This window comes from Caretta caretta, chromosome 5 (genome assembly GCF_965140235.1).
Source record: "Caretta caretta isolate rCarCar2 chromosome 5, rCarCar1.hap1, whole genome shotgun sequence".
NCBI classification, from domain to species: domain Eukaryota; kingdom Metazoa; phylum Chordata; order Testudines; family Cheloniidae; genus Caretta; species Caretta caretta.
In genome coordinates this window covers 139403-153613 of record NC_134210.1, presented here as the reverse complement: position 1 = coordinate 153613, position 14211 = coordinate 139403, and the positions used below count along the sequence as shown (strand labels likewise).

Below are 14211 nucleotides of genomic sequence, written 5' to 3'. Positions count from 1 at the left end.
CTCTGTCTGAGGGGTTGGAGCAAATGCGGTTGTATCGCAGAGCTTGGCTGTAGATGATGGATTGTGTGGTGTGGTCAGGGTGAAAGCTGGAGGCATGCAGGTAGGAATAGCGGTCAGTAGGTTTCCAGTATAGGGTGGTGTTTATGTGGCCATTGTTTATTAGCACTGTAGTGTCCAGGAAGTGGATCTCTTGTGTGGACTGGACCAGGCTGAGGTTGGTGGTGGGATGGAAATTGTTGAAATCATGGTGGAATTCCTCAAGGGCTTCTTTTCCATGGGTCCAGATGATGAAGATGTCATCAATATAGCGCAAGTAGAGTAGGGGCTTTAGGGGACGAGAGCTGAGGAAGCGTTGTTCTAAATCAGCCATAAAAATGTTGGCATACTGTGGGGCCATGCGGGTACCCATAGCAGTGCCGCTGATCTGAAGGTATACATTGTCCCCAAATGTGAAATAGTTCTGTAGCCATCTGGCCCAACCCCGTCACACCTCCCACAGATTCATAGATTCTAAAGCCAGAAGGGACCACTGTGATCATCTAGTCTGATCTGTGTAGCAGAGGACATGGAACTTCCCCAAAATAATTCCTAGAGCAGATCTTTTAGAAAATCATCCAATCTTGATTTAAAAATGGTCAGTGATGGAAAATCCACCAGAACCCTTGGTAAATTGTTCCAGTGATTAATTACTCTTACTGTTAAAAATTCATGCCTCATTTCCAGTCTGAATTTGTCTAACTTCAACTTCCAGCCACTAGATCATCTTACACCTTTCTCTGCTAGTCTGAAGATCTCATTATTAAATATTTGTTCCCCAAGTGGGTATTTAGACTCTAATCAAGTCACACCCTAATCTTCTCTTTGTTAAGCTAAATAGATTGAGTTCCTTGAGTCTATCATTATAAGGCAGGGTTTCTAAATCCTTTAATCATTCTCATGGCTCTTTTCTGAATCCTCTCCAATTTATCCACATCCTTCTTGAATTATGGAAACCAGAACTGGACACAGGATTCCAGCAGCCATCACACCAGTGCCAAAGACAGAAGTAAAATAACCTGAGATTCTCTTGTTCATGCATCCCAGGATCACACTAGCTCTTTTGGCCACAGCGTCACATTAGGAGTTTGAGTTCAACTGATTATCCACCATTTCTCTCAAATCTTTTTCAAAGTCACTGCTTCCCAGTACACAGGATATGGGACTCTAAGGCCTTATCTACACTACAAAGTTTTGTCAGCAAAAGCTGCCTTTTGCTGACAAAACAGGGGTGGTGTACAAACTACAAAGCTACTTTTGGTGAAAAAACTCTGCTGTTTTACTGACAAAATAAAACCACCTCATCAAGAGGCATAAGGCTTTTTGTGGCAAAAGTTTAAGTGACAAAGTGCCAGTGTAGACACTGTTGTTTGTTTTGTTGACATAACTGGCTTCCACCAGTATCCCACAATGCCTGCCATGACAGCTCTGCTCACTGTTTTGATCTCTGCTGCCCTGCAGGCATGCGTCCCTCCCTTTTCAAAGCTCCGGGAAGTAACAGCTGTGCTTCGTTTTGGGGAACAAAGAGCAAATCATTAACGTGGAATGCTCTTTTTCTGCCCTGCACTAGGAACACAGCTGCAGACAGACTGCTGCTGCGGGGAGCTGAGGTCAGGGGTTGTGGGGGGACAGGACACAGGACACACACTGCTGTGCTGCTTTGACATTCCTCAGCATGGAGAGCTCACAGAGCTTCTCAGGATTCTGCTCCTGGCAGCTGAGGAGGCTGTGGGAGAACTCAGAGGGAATCACGGAACCATAGGCAGGCAGGCAAAGCAGACTGCTTCCGGAGAGACTGCTGTGCCGAGCAGAGCTGGGGGCTGCCTCAGGATAGGTCGGTCAGCCTGCTGTCTCTCCCACCACATGTACACCACTCTTCTCTTACTCCCCCCACACACTTCAGTTGAAAAAGCAGCTGACAGTTTACTAGGATGCCCCTGAAACGATGGGATTGAGAAAGAAGTGACTCACCTTGTGCAGTAACGACGGTTCTTCGAGATGTGTGTCCCTGTGGGTGCGCCACTCTAGGTGTTGGTGCGTCTCTGCGCCAGAGATCGGAGATTTTTCGCCGCAGTACTCGGTCGGGGGAAGGGCGCGCACAGGAGCTGTCTCGTGCAGCCATTGGTGCCTCCTGTAGCGCACACACCCCCAACCGTCCCCTCCCCACCACAGAGCTCGGCTGTGTGAACTCTGAAGTAGAAGGGAGGAGGGTGGGCAGTGGAGCACCCACGGGGACACACATCTCTAAGAACCATCGGTACTTCACAAGGTGAGTAACTTCTTCTTTGAGCGATGTCCCTGTGGGTGCTCCACTCTAGGTGCTTGTAGAGCAGTATCCCCCTAGGGATGGCAGGGGTTTGGAGTTACGTATAAGTGTGTGATGAGAGCACTGTGAGGCCAACGATAGAAACTGAGATAAGGCCTTGGGTGATAGCGTAATGCTTTGCAAAAGTGTGCTCCAATGTCCAGGTTGCAGCTCTACAAACATCTATTAAGGGGACATTGTTCAAGAATGCGATTGATGTTGCCATGGCTTGTGTTGAGTGGGATCTGATGCCCACAGGGCATTCTTTGTTCTGTAGGTGGTAGCAAGTTTGAATTCTGGAAGAGACTCATTTGGAGAGTCTCTGGGTCGATACTGTAGAACCTTTGGAGCATTCTGCTGTAGAGACAAACAGTCTTGGTGACTTGTGAAATGGTTTAGTTCTGTCCAAGTTGAAGGCTACAGCCCATCTGACATCTAGCGTGTGTAACGTTGCTTCTTGAGAATCCTTATGTGGCTTGGGATAGAAGACAGGTAAGTGTATCGTTTGGTTAATATGAAAATGTGTAGTCACTTTGGGCAAGAATTTTGGGTGAGGACGTAACATGATTTTGTCTTTGGTAAATACAGTGTACGGTGGTACAGCCATCAACACTCCTATTTCGCTGACATGTCTTGCAGACGTGATGGTTGCATTCCTAGTGGCATTCATTGACATATGTAAGAGCGAGCAGATTGCTAGAGGTTCGAAGGGTGGTCTTGTGAGACATTTGAGCACAAGATTGAGATCCCATGGTGGCATAGGTTGGCATACTTCTGGGTGCATGTTCTGTAGATCTGCAAGAAAGCATTGTGTAATCGGGTGAGCGAATATTGAAGCCCCTTCTATCGCTCATGGAGGCCGTGATGGCAGCCAGGTGTACTTTAACAGAACTTATGGCTAACCCCGTTTCCTTCAGTTCTAGTAGGTAGTCTAGGATCATAGCTAGAGGCGCCTTAGTCACGTCCAGCTGTTTTTGCTGGCACCAAAGGGAGAATCTTCTCCACTTGTGGTGGTAAGTATTCCTAGTGGTGAGGTGACGGCTATTTAGTAATACCTGTTTTACTTTCTCCGAGCAGTTCAATTCTCCATGTTGGAACCACACAGGAGCCACCTTTGAGATAGAGCTTTGCTGAGTCTGGATGGAGCATCAGGCCCTTGTTCTGGGACAGGAGGTCCATCTATAAGGGCAGCGGTTGCGGGGCACAGACTGCTAGGCATGACAGGTACGGAAACCAAGTCTGTCTGGGCCATGTGGGGACAATGAGAATGATGTATGCTCTGTTGATTCGTATCTTGCGGATGACCCATGGGATCATTGGTATCAGCAGGAAGACATACATGAGTGATGCATTCCACAGGATGAGGAAGGCATCCCCTAACAATCCCGGTGCCAGGCTGGCCCTGGAGTAAAAGAGTGGACATTTGTAGTTTGTCGCTGAGGCGAACAGGTCGATCACTGGGTGGCCCCATTTTTGGAATATCGTGCTGAGAACTCTGACATGAATTTCCCACTCATGTTCCTGTGAGAAGTGCCTGCTGAAGTTGTCGGCAGTAGTGTTTTGGCATCCCGGTAGGTATGACGCTGTGATGTTTATATTGTTGCGGATGCACAAGTTCCACAAGTTTCATGGCTTCTATGCATAGCGAGTGAGACCTGGCTCCCCCTTGGCAATTGATGTAAAACATGCATGCCGCATTGTCGGTGACAATAGAGATTGAAGTCTGCCATATAAGTGGGAGGAAGTGGTGGCATGCACTGTGTACCCACGTGGAGTTAAGGGACATTGATATGTAGTGAGGTTTCCGTCGCAAACCACTTGCCTTGTACATTGTGGTGACCCAAGTGTGCGCCCGGACCTATCAGGGAGGCGTCTGTTGTAATAGTCACAGACGGGGGGGGGGGTCTTGTTGAAAGGGAATCCCTGAGCATACATTGCCTGGTTGTGTCCACCATTGTAGGGAGAGGATAACCCTTGGTGGTAGTGTCACACATCTGTTGAGAGAGTGTTTGCTGGGTGCACAGACTATGCTCAACCAGTGCTGCAGACAGCGCAAATGGAGTCTGGTATACTTTACTATGAAAGTCGTAGCTGCCCTATGTCCCAGAATCTGAAGGCAGGTCCTCACTGAAGCTTGTGGGCTGATGGTCACTGTGGAAATAAGATTGGTCAATGTCGTGAACCTGAGGTTTGGTAATATTGCCTTAGCTTGTATGGAGTCTAAGTCGGCTCCAATAAAGCTCAAGTGCTGAGCTGGTTCCAGGGAGGATTTCTTTTAGTTTATCTATCGACCTAGCTGGTGAGACAGGTCTATTGTGGCTTTCTTCCAGCAACTCGCAGAAGTTACTAGATCGCAGGCCCTGGTTCTCATGGGACACTTCAATCACTCTGATATCTGCTGGGATAGCAATACAGCGGTGCACAGGCAATCCAGGAAGTTTTTGGAAAGTGTAGGGGACAATTTCCTGGTGCAAGTGCTGGAAGAACCAACTAGGGGCAGAGCTCTTCTTGACCTGCTGCTCACAAACCGGGAAGAATTAATAGGGGAAGCAAAAGTGGATGGGAACCTGGGAGGCAGTGACCATGAAATGGTCGAGTTCAGGATCCTGACACATGGAAGAAAGGAGAGCAGCAGAATACAGACCCTGGACTTCAGAAAAACAGACTTTGACTCCCTCAAGGAACTGATGGGCAAGATCCCCTGGGAGAATAACATGACGGGGAAAGGAGTCCAGGAGAGCTGGCTGTATTTTAAAGAATCCTTATTGAGGTTACAGAGACAAACCATCCCCATGCGTAGAAAGAATAGTAAATATGGCAGGCGACCAGCTTGGCTTAACATTGAAATCCTTGCTGCTCTTAAATACAAAAAAGAAGCTTACAAGAAGCGGAAGATTGGACAAATGACCAGGGATGAGTATAAATATATATCTCAGGCTTGCAGGAGTGAAATTAGGAAGGCCAAATCACACCTGGAATTGCAGCTAGCAAGAGATGTTAAAAGTAACAAGAAGAGTTTCTTCAGGTATGTTAGCAACAAGAAGAAAGTCAAGGAAAGTGTGGGCCCCTTACTGAATGAGGGAGGCAACCTAGTGACAGAGGATGTGGAAAAAGCTAATGTACTCAATGCTTTTTTTGCCTCTGTCTTCATGAACAAGGTCAGCTCCCAGACTGCTGCACTGGGCAGCACAGCATGGGGAGGTGGTGACCAGCCGTCTGTGGAGAAAGAAGTGGTTCGGGACTATTTAGAAAAGCTGGATGAGCACAAGTCCATGGAGCCGGATCCGTTGCATCCGAGAGTGCTAAAGGAGTTGGCGGATGTGATTGCAGAGCCATTGGCCATTATCTTTGAAAACTCATGGCGATTGGGGGAAGTCCCGGACGACTGGAAAAAGGCTAATGTAGTGCCCATCTTTAAAAAAGGGAAGAAGGAGGATCCTGGGAACTACAGGCCAGTCAGCCTCACCTCAGTCCCTGGAAAAATCATGGAGCAGGTCCTCAAGGAATCAATTCTGAACCACTTAGAGGAGAGGAAAGTGATCAGGAACAGTCAGCATGGATTCACCAAGGGCAAGTCATGCCTGACTAATCTAATTGCCTTCTATGACGAGATAACTGGCTCTGTGGATGAAGGGAAAGCAGTGGACGTATTGTTCCTTGACTTTAGCAAAGCTTTTGACACGGTCTCCCACAGTATTCTTGTCAGCAAGTTAAAGAAGTATGGGCTGGATGAATGCACTATAAGGTGGGTAGAAAGCTGGCTAGATTGTCGGGCTCAACGGCTCCATGTCTAGTTGGCAGCCGGTATCAAGTGGAGTGCCCCAGGGGTCGGTCCTGGGGCCGTTTTTGTTCAATATCTTCATAAATGATCTGGAGGATGGTGTGGATTACACCCTCAGCAAGTTTGCAGATGACACTAAACTGGGAGGAGTGGTAGATACGCTGTAGGGTAGGGATAGGATAGGATACCGAGGGACCTAGAAAAATTGGAGGATTGGGCCAAAAGAAATCTGATGAGGTTCAACAAGGACAAGTGCAGAGTCCTGCACTTAGGACGGAAGAATCCCATGCACCGCTACAGACTAGGGACCGAATGGCTCGGCAGCAGTCCTGCAGAAAAGGACCTAGGGGTTACAGTGGACGAGAAGTTGAATATGAGTCAACAGTGTGCCCTTGTTGCCAAGAAGGCCAATGGCATTTTGGGATGTATAAGTAGGGGCATTGCCAGCAGATCGAGGGACGTGATCGTTCCCCTCTATTTGACATTGGTGAGGCCTCATCTGGAATACTGTGTCCAGTTTTGGGCCCTACACTACAAGAAGGATGTGGAAAAATTGGAAAGAGTCCAGCGGAGGGCAACAAAAATGATTAGGGGACTGGAACACATGACTTATGAGGAGAGGCTGAGGGAACTGGGGATATTTAGCCTGCAGAAGAGAAGAATGAGGGGGGATTTGATAGCTGCTTTCAACTACCTGAAATGGGGTTCCAAAGAGGATGGCTCTAGACTGTTCTCAGTGGTGGCAGATGACAGAACAAGGAGTAATGGTCTCAAGTTACAGTGGGGGAGATTTAGGTTGGATATTAGGAAAAACTTTTTCACTAGGAGGGTGGTGAAACACTGGAATGTGATAACCACCATTGATCTGTGGTTATCGCAGCCCAGGAATAGTGAAATGGGCATAGGCAGTGACCAAAGTTGTGGGATGGGGTATTTGTTTGCGGTAGAGGTGTGGAGAGGTCATGCATACCCTCTACCAATACTTCAAAATTGTGGCTTAGATGTAGATGGACAGTTGGACGAGGCCTGGTTCTGCGGAGCTTGTAGTGTCTGAGCTCGTTGTTTGCGTCTGTTCTCAGCAAAGTATCGTGGTTGTTGACGGTTAAAGAAGGCGTCTCATGGCCTCTGGTGTGGTGTAAAGTGTGGACATTTGTCAGGCGGTGGGTGTATGCCTAGTATACTCTGCGTCGCTCCGGAGTCCTTCACGGTATGAAGGACATCGTCTGTTTGAGACGAGAATAGTTTATCCCTATCGAAGTGGAGTTCCTCCTCTTTTAGCTGTAGTTCTTTCGGAATTCCTGAAGCTGGCAACCATGATGCTCTTCTCATAACCACAGTTGTTGCAGTTGTTCGGGCAGCTGTGTCCACTACATCCATTGAGGCTTGTGGCGCTGTGCGGGCTATTAACTGACCCTCATTGACAATGGCATCGAGTTGAGGACGTTTATGCTTGGGGAGGTCCTCCATGAGCGCTTGTATTTTACTATAGTTAGAGTAGTCGTAATTTGCTAGTAGAGCAGAATAGTTGGCAAGTCTAAGCAGAAGGGTGGCTGACGAGTAAACTTTCCACCCAAAGAGGTCCAGCCTCTTGTGTTCTTTATCTTGTGGCGTGGAGCAGAAATGAGGCTATTTACTGCGCTGATTGGCAGCCTCTACTACCAGAGAAAGGGCTTGAGGGTGTGAAAACAAAAATTCCATGCCTTTGGCTGGAACAAAGTATTTCCTGTCAGCCGTTTTGTTGATGAGTGGTGCAGATGCTGGTGTTTGCCATATTACCTCCGCAGGCTCCATTATAGCCTCATCCATGGGGAGGACGACCTTGGTCAATGATGCCACCTGTAAGATTAACAATTTATCTTGTTTCTTCTGCACCTCATGTAAGGCAATTTCTTGGCTGTTTGCTACTCTTTTGAAGAGTTCTTGGAACTGTTTCAGGTCATCTGGTGTCGTAGGGGTAGATGGCGTCACAGCTTCATTTGGTGTGAAAGATGAGTGTAGGGCAGGTGGTGAATCATCCAGGTCTGCCTGTGATAGTATCTCTTCCTCTTCTATTTCCGTCTCAGGGGGGTCAGAGGTTTCTCTATGTGGTAATGATGGGTGTACTCTGAATCCTCTTCTGGTTCGCGAAGGGGGATCAGAATATGAGTTCTGGTATGTGGCCCAAGGACCCTGTCAAGGTTCCTTCCTCACTCTGAACTCTAGGATACAGATGTGGGGACCTGCATGAAAGACCCCCTAAGCTTATTCTTACCAGCTAAGGTTAAAAACGTCCCCAAGGTACAAATTTGCCTTGTCCTTGAACCCTATGCTGCCACTACCAAGCGTGTTAAACAAAGAACAGGGAAAGAGCCCACTTGGAGACGTCTTCCCACAAAATCATAGAATCATAGAATATCAGGGTTGGAAGGGACCTCAGGAGGTCATCTAGTCTAACCCCCTGCTCAAAGCAGGACCAATCCCCAACTAAATCATCCCAGCCAGGGCTTTCTCAAGCCTGACCTTAAAAACTTCTAAGGAAGGAGATTCTACCACCTCCCTAGGTAACGCATTCCAGTGTTTCACCACCCTCCTAGGGAAAAAGTTTTTCCTAATATCCGACCTAAACCTCCCGCACTGCAACTTGAGACCATTAATCCTTGTCCTGTCATCTTCTACCACTGAGAATAGTCTAGAACCATCCTCTTTGGAACCACCTCTCAGGTAGTTGAAAGCAGCTATCAAATTCCCCCTCATTCTTCTCTTCTGAAGACTAAACAATCCCAGTTCCCTCAGCCTCTCCTCATAAGTCATGTGTTCCAGACCCCTAATCATTTTTGTTGCCCTTCGCTGGACTCTCTCCAATTTATCCACATCCTTCTTGTAGTGTGGGGCCCAAAACTGGACACAGTATTCCAGATGAGGCCTCACCAATGTCGAATAGAGGGGAACGATCACGTCCCTCGATCTGCTGGCAATGCCCCTACATATACATCCCAAAATGCCATTGGCCTTCTTGGCAACAAGGGCACACTGTTGACTCATATCCAGCTTCTCGTCCACTGTAACCCCTAGGTCCTTTTCCGCAGAACTGCTGCCTAGCCATTCGGTCCCTAGTTTGTAGCGGTGCATTGGGTTCTTCCGTCCTAAGTGCAGGACCTTGCACTTATCCTTGTTGAACCTCATCAGATTTCTTTTGGCCCAATCCTCCAATTTGTCTAGGTCCCTCTGTATCCTATCCCTACCTGCCACCGTATCTACCACTCCTCCTAGTTTAGTATCATCCGCAAATTTGCTGAGAGTGCAATCCACACCATCCTCCAGATCATTTATGAAGACATTGAACAAAACCGGCCCCAGCACCGACCCTTGGGGCACTCCACTTGATACCGGCTGCCAACTAGACATGGAGCCATTGATCACTACCCGTTGAGCCCGACAATCTAGCCAGCTTTCTACCCACCTTATAGTGCATTCATCCAGCCCATACTTCCTTAACTTGCTGACAAGAATACTGTGGGAAACCGTGTCAAAAGCTTTGCTAAAGTCAAGAAACAATACGTCCACTGCTTTCCCTTCATCCACAGAACCAGTAATCTCATCAAGGAAGGCGATTAGATTAGTCAGGCATGACCTTCCCTTGGTGAATCAATATCCCCCCAAGCCCTACACCCCCTTTCCTGGGGAAGGCTTGATAAAAATCCTCACCAATTTGCATAGGTGAACACAGACCCAAACCCTTGGATCTTAAGAACAATGAAAAATCAATCAGGTTCTTAAAAGAAGAATCTTAATTAAAGAAAAGATAAAAAAATCACCTCTGTAAAATCAGGATGGTAAATACCTTACAGATTCAAAACATAGAGAATCCCTCTAGGCAAAACCTTAAGCTACAAAAAGACACAAAAACAGGAATATACACTCCATTCAGCACAGTGTATTTTACCAGCCAATAAACAAAAGGAAATCTAACGCATTTCTAGCTAGATTACTTACTAACTTAACAGAGTTTCTGAGACTGCATTCCTGATCTGTTCCCGGCAAAAGCATCAAACAGACAGACAGACCCTTTGTTTCTCCCCCTCCAGCTTTGAAAGTATCTTGTCTCCTCATTGGTCATTTTAGTCAGGTGCCAGCAAGGTTATCTTAGCTTCTTAATCCTTTACAGGTGAAAGGGTTTTGCCTCTGGCCAGGAGGGATTTTATAGCACTGTATACAGAAAGGTGGTTACCTTTCCCTTTATATTTATGACAGACCCCCCTTGTGGCCATTATATGGGGTAAGGTGTGTAACAAGGCTGGTTCTGGCGGGACCCAACTGAGAGTGCCAATTCAGGACAAATTGCTTAAAGCAGGGCAGTTACAGCCCAAGGCTGGGGTTTCTATGCCCATCAAGGCAAACCAAACCAGCCAAACAGAGAAGACTTTGGTTTTACAGCACTGGCTAACCACAAGTCACACAAGCAATTCCCTTAGACACTCCAGTTTCCCAGTATCACCACCAGTGCCACTCCTTATGGGGATGAATGGTTAAAAAAAGAGGTTCCCTCGATCCCAAAGGGCCAAGCCCCAAACCCAGGTCAATATATAAATCAGACCTTACCCACAAATCACGCTGTTGCCAATCCTTTAGAATCTAAAATCTAAAGGTTTATTCATAAAAGGAAAAAGATAGAGATGAGAGCTAGAATTGGTTAAATGGAATCAATTACATACAGGAATGGCAAAGTTCTTGGTTCGAGCTTGCAGCAGTGATGGAATAAAGTGCAGGTTCAAATCAAGTCTCTGGAGTACATCCGCAGCTGGGATGGGTCATTCAGTCCTTGGTTCAAAGCTTCAGTGTAGCAAAGCCCCTCCAGAGGTAAGAAGCAGGATTGAAGACCAGCTGGAGGAGCTGCAGCAGCTTTTTATACTCTCTTGCCATGTGGTCTTTCTTTCTTTGTCCCAAGGACAAGCTGTCCATCACATGGCCTGGAAAACCCTCAGAGTTCTGTCCATCGGCAGGTCCCTGCATACCTTGCTGAGTCACGAGGCATGTCTGCCTTCTCTCATTGGGTCACTTGTATAGCTGATGGTCCTTAATGGGCCATCAAACAGGCTAGGCAGAGCTGACACCAACTTGTCTGGGGTGTCACCCAGAAGCATAGCATAAGTTTGGAATACAGACAGTATAGAGCCAATACTTATATCTTTAAATACAAAATGATACATGCAAACAGATAGCATAATCCTAACCAGCAAACCATAACCTCATCTTAGACACCTTATTTGACCCCCTTTATACAAGATTTGGTGCCACTACAGGACCTTGGTTGCAACAATGTTCTATACGGTCCCAGTTCAAGTCAATAATGTCACAAGGTGGTAATGGGTAAGGCCAGTGCTGCGCATAGCAGGGCTGTGAATGCTTGGAGCGATGAGTCTTAGGCTTCATAGTGTTCCATGTAGGTCTCATCTGTGATGGGGATGAACACAGAGAAGCGGTTGTCCTGCACGTCTCCTTCCTCACCACTATGCATGGAGATCGGTGCAGGAGATGAAGGATAGTACCACGCTATGTAACTCGGGGAGTGTTCGGTTTTGAGCAGTGGTGACTGTGGTGCAGAAGAAACTGCTATGTCAGTATGATGTAGCAGTTGCATTGGTCCCGCCTCGGGGTTGCAGTCGACCATTTGAGCCCTGACCAGTGCCGGATTCAGTTTGTTAGCCGACATCAAGTCTGGAGCTGGTGCCAGTGGTGGCAGCATTGATTGCATTGCCGCTGCCTGTGTTGCATGCCACACTGGGATAGTCAGTGCCATGGAGGAGACTTGACGTCTCAACTCCGGTGCTGCATTTTGGGGCTTGGCAGAGGTCCGCTGACAGATGGTGCTGGAGGAGCCCAGTGCCTTATAAGTGCTCTTTCTGGATGAGTGGAGCACAGAGGGTAAAGACCTTGCTGGAGAAGCTCTCTTTTTGTGAGAGTTCCTTGGAGAGGTCGAGGCTCGTCTCCTGATAGTTTTGGAAGTCGGAACCTTATCGTAGCTTAGGAATCTCGGTTTATGAGACTCCCCGGAGAACGTCTCTTGCAGCGGTTGGAGGGATTTCTCCACCAGAAGCATTTTCAAATGGAGATCCCTATTAAGTCTTGCTCTTGACTTCAAATTGCTGCAGTGTATGCATTTCTGGGAGATATGAGTTTATCCCAGACACTGTATGCAGGATGCGTGGCTGTCAGAGACCGGCATCGGTTCATGGCAGGAGTCACATTTTTTAAACCCTGTTGAGCCCAGCATGACTTCAGTTAAGCCTCTCCCCTGCTCAATAGATGAGGGTGGGAGTTAATTGAAGTGGTAAACCGTAGAGCTATTCCTAAACGGACAACTAAGTAAAGAATTTGTTGTTGTTGTTGAAGAAGAAAAACCTGTAAGAGGAACTAACAAAACTATGTAACTATATACAGACTGGTTTCAGAGTAGCAGCCGTGTAGTCTGTATCTGTAAAAAGAAAAGGAGTACTTGTGGCACCTTAGAGACTAACAAATTTATTTGAGCATAAGCTTTCGTGGGTTACAGCTCACTTCATTGGATGTATTCAGTGGAAAATACAGTGGGGTGATTTATATACACAGAGAACATGAAACAATGGGTGTTACCATACAGACTGTAACAAGAGTGATCAGGAAAGGTGAGCTATTACCAGGAGGAGAGCGGTGGGGGCGGGGGGAAGAGGCGGGGGAACCTTTTGTAGTGATAATCAAGGTGGGCCATTTCCACCACTTTACAAGAACAGTAAGAGGGGAAATAAACAAGGGGAAATAGTTTTACTTTGTGTAATGACACATCCACTCCCAGTCTTTATTCAAGCTTAAGTTAATTGTATCCAGTTTGCAAATTAATTCCAATTCAGCAGTCTCTCGTTGGAGTCTGTTTTTGAAGTTTTTTTGTTGAAGAATTGCCACTTTTAGGTCTGTAAGCAAGTGACCAAAGAGACTGAAGTGTTCTCCGACTGGTTTTTTAATGTTATAATTCTTGACATTTGATTTGTGTCCATTTATTCTTTTACGTAGAGACTGTCCAGTCTGGCCAATGTACATGATGGCATATATCACACTGATAGATGTGCAGGTGAACGAGCCTCTGATAGTGTGGCTGATGTGATTAGGCCCTATGATGGTGTCCCCTGAATAGATATGTGGACACAGTTGGCAACGGGCTTTGTTGCAAGGATAGGTTCCTGGGTTAGTGTTTCTGTTGTGTGGTTGCTGGTGAGTATTTGCTTCAGGTTGGGGGGCTGTCTGTAAGCAAGGACTGGCCTGTCTCCCAAGATCTGTGAGAGTGATGGGTCATCCTTCAGGATAGGTTGTAGATCCTTGATGATGCGTTGGAGAGGTTTTAGTTGGGGGCTGAAGGTGATGGCTAGTGGTGTTCTGTTATTTTCTTTGTTGGGCCTGTCCTGTAGTAGGTAACTTCTGGGTTCTCTTCTGGCTCTGTCAGTCTGACAGCAGGATTGTCTGGCTATGTAGACTCCCTCCTTAGGCCCTACGCTACCAGCACTCCCAGCTATCTTTGAGACACCACTGACTTCCTGAGGAAACTACAATCCATCGGTGATCTTCCTGAAAACACCATCCTGGCCACTATGGATGTAGAAGCCCTCTACACCAACATTCCACACAAAGATGGACTACAAGCCGTCAGGAACAGTATCCCCGATAATGTCACGGCAAACCTGGTGGCTGAACTTTGTGACTTTGTCCTCACCCATAACTATTTCACATTTGGGGACAATGTATACCTTCACATCAGTGGCACTGCTATGGGTACCGTCATGGCCCCACAGTATGCCAACATTTTTATGGCTGACTTAGAACAACGCTTCCTCAGTTCTCGTCCCCTAATCTACTTGCGCTACATTGATGACATCTTCATCAAGTAGATTAGGGGACGAGAACTGAGGACGAGAACTGAGGAACCCAGAAGTTACCTACTACAGGACAGGCCCAACAAAGAAAATAACAGAACACCACTAGCCATCACCTTCAGCCCCCAACTAAAACCTCTCCAACGCATCATCAAGGATCTACAACCTATCCTGAAGGATGACCCATCACTCTCACAGATCTTGGGAGACAG

At 47.0% G+C, this 14211-nt stretch overlaps 1 protein-coding gene across 3 annotated transcripts in view; it reads right to left on the bottom strand.

Annotated features, from left to right (window-relative positions):
* Positions 1-14211, bottom strand: part of LOC125629277 (myosin-IIIb) — a 168081-nt gene that overhangs the window by 106156 nt on the left and 47714 nt on the right. The window lies entirely within an intron of this gene.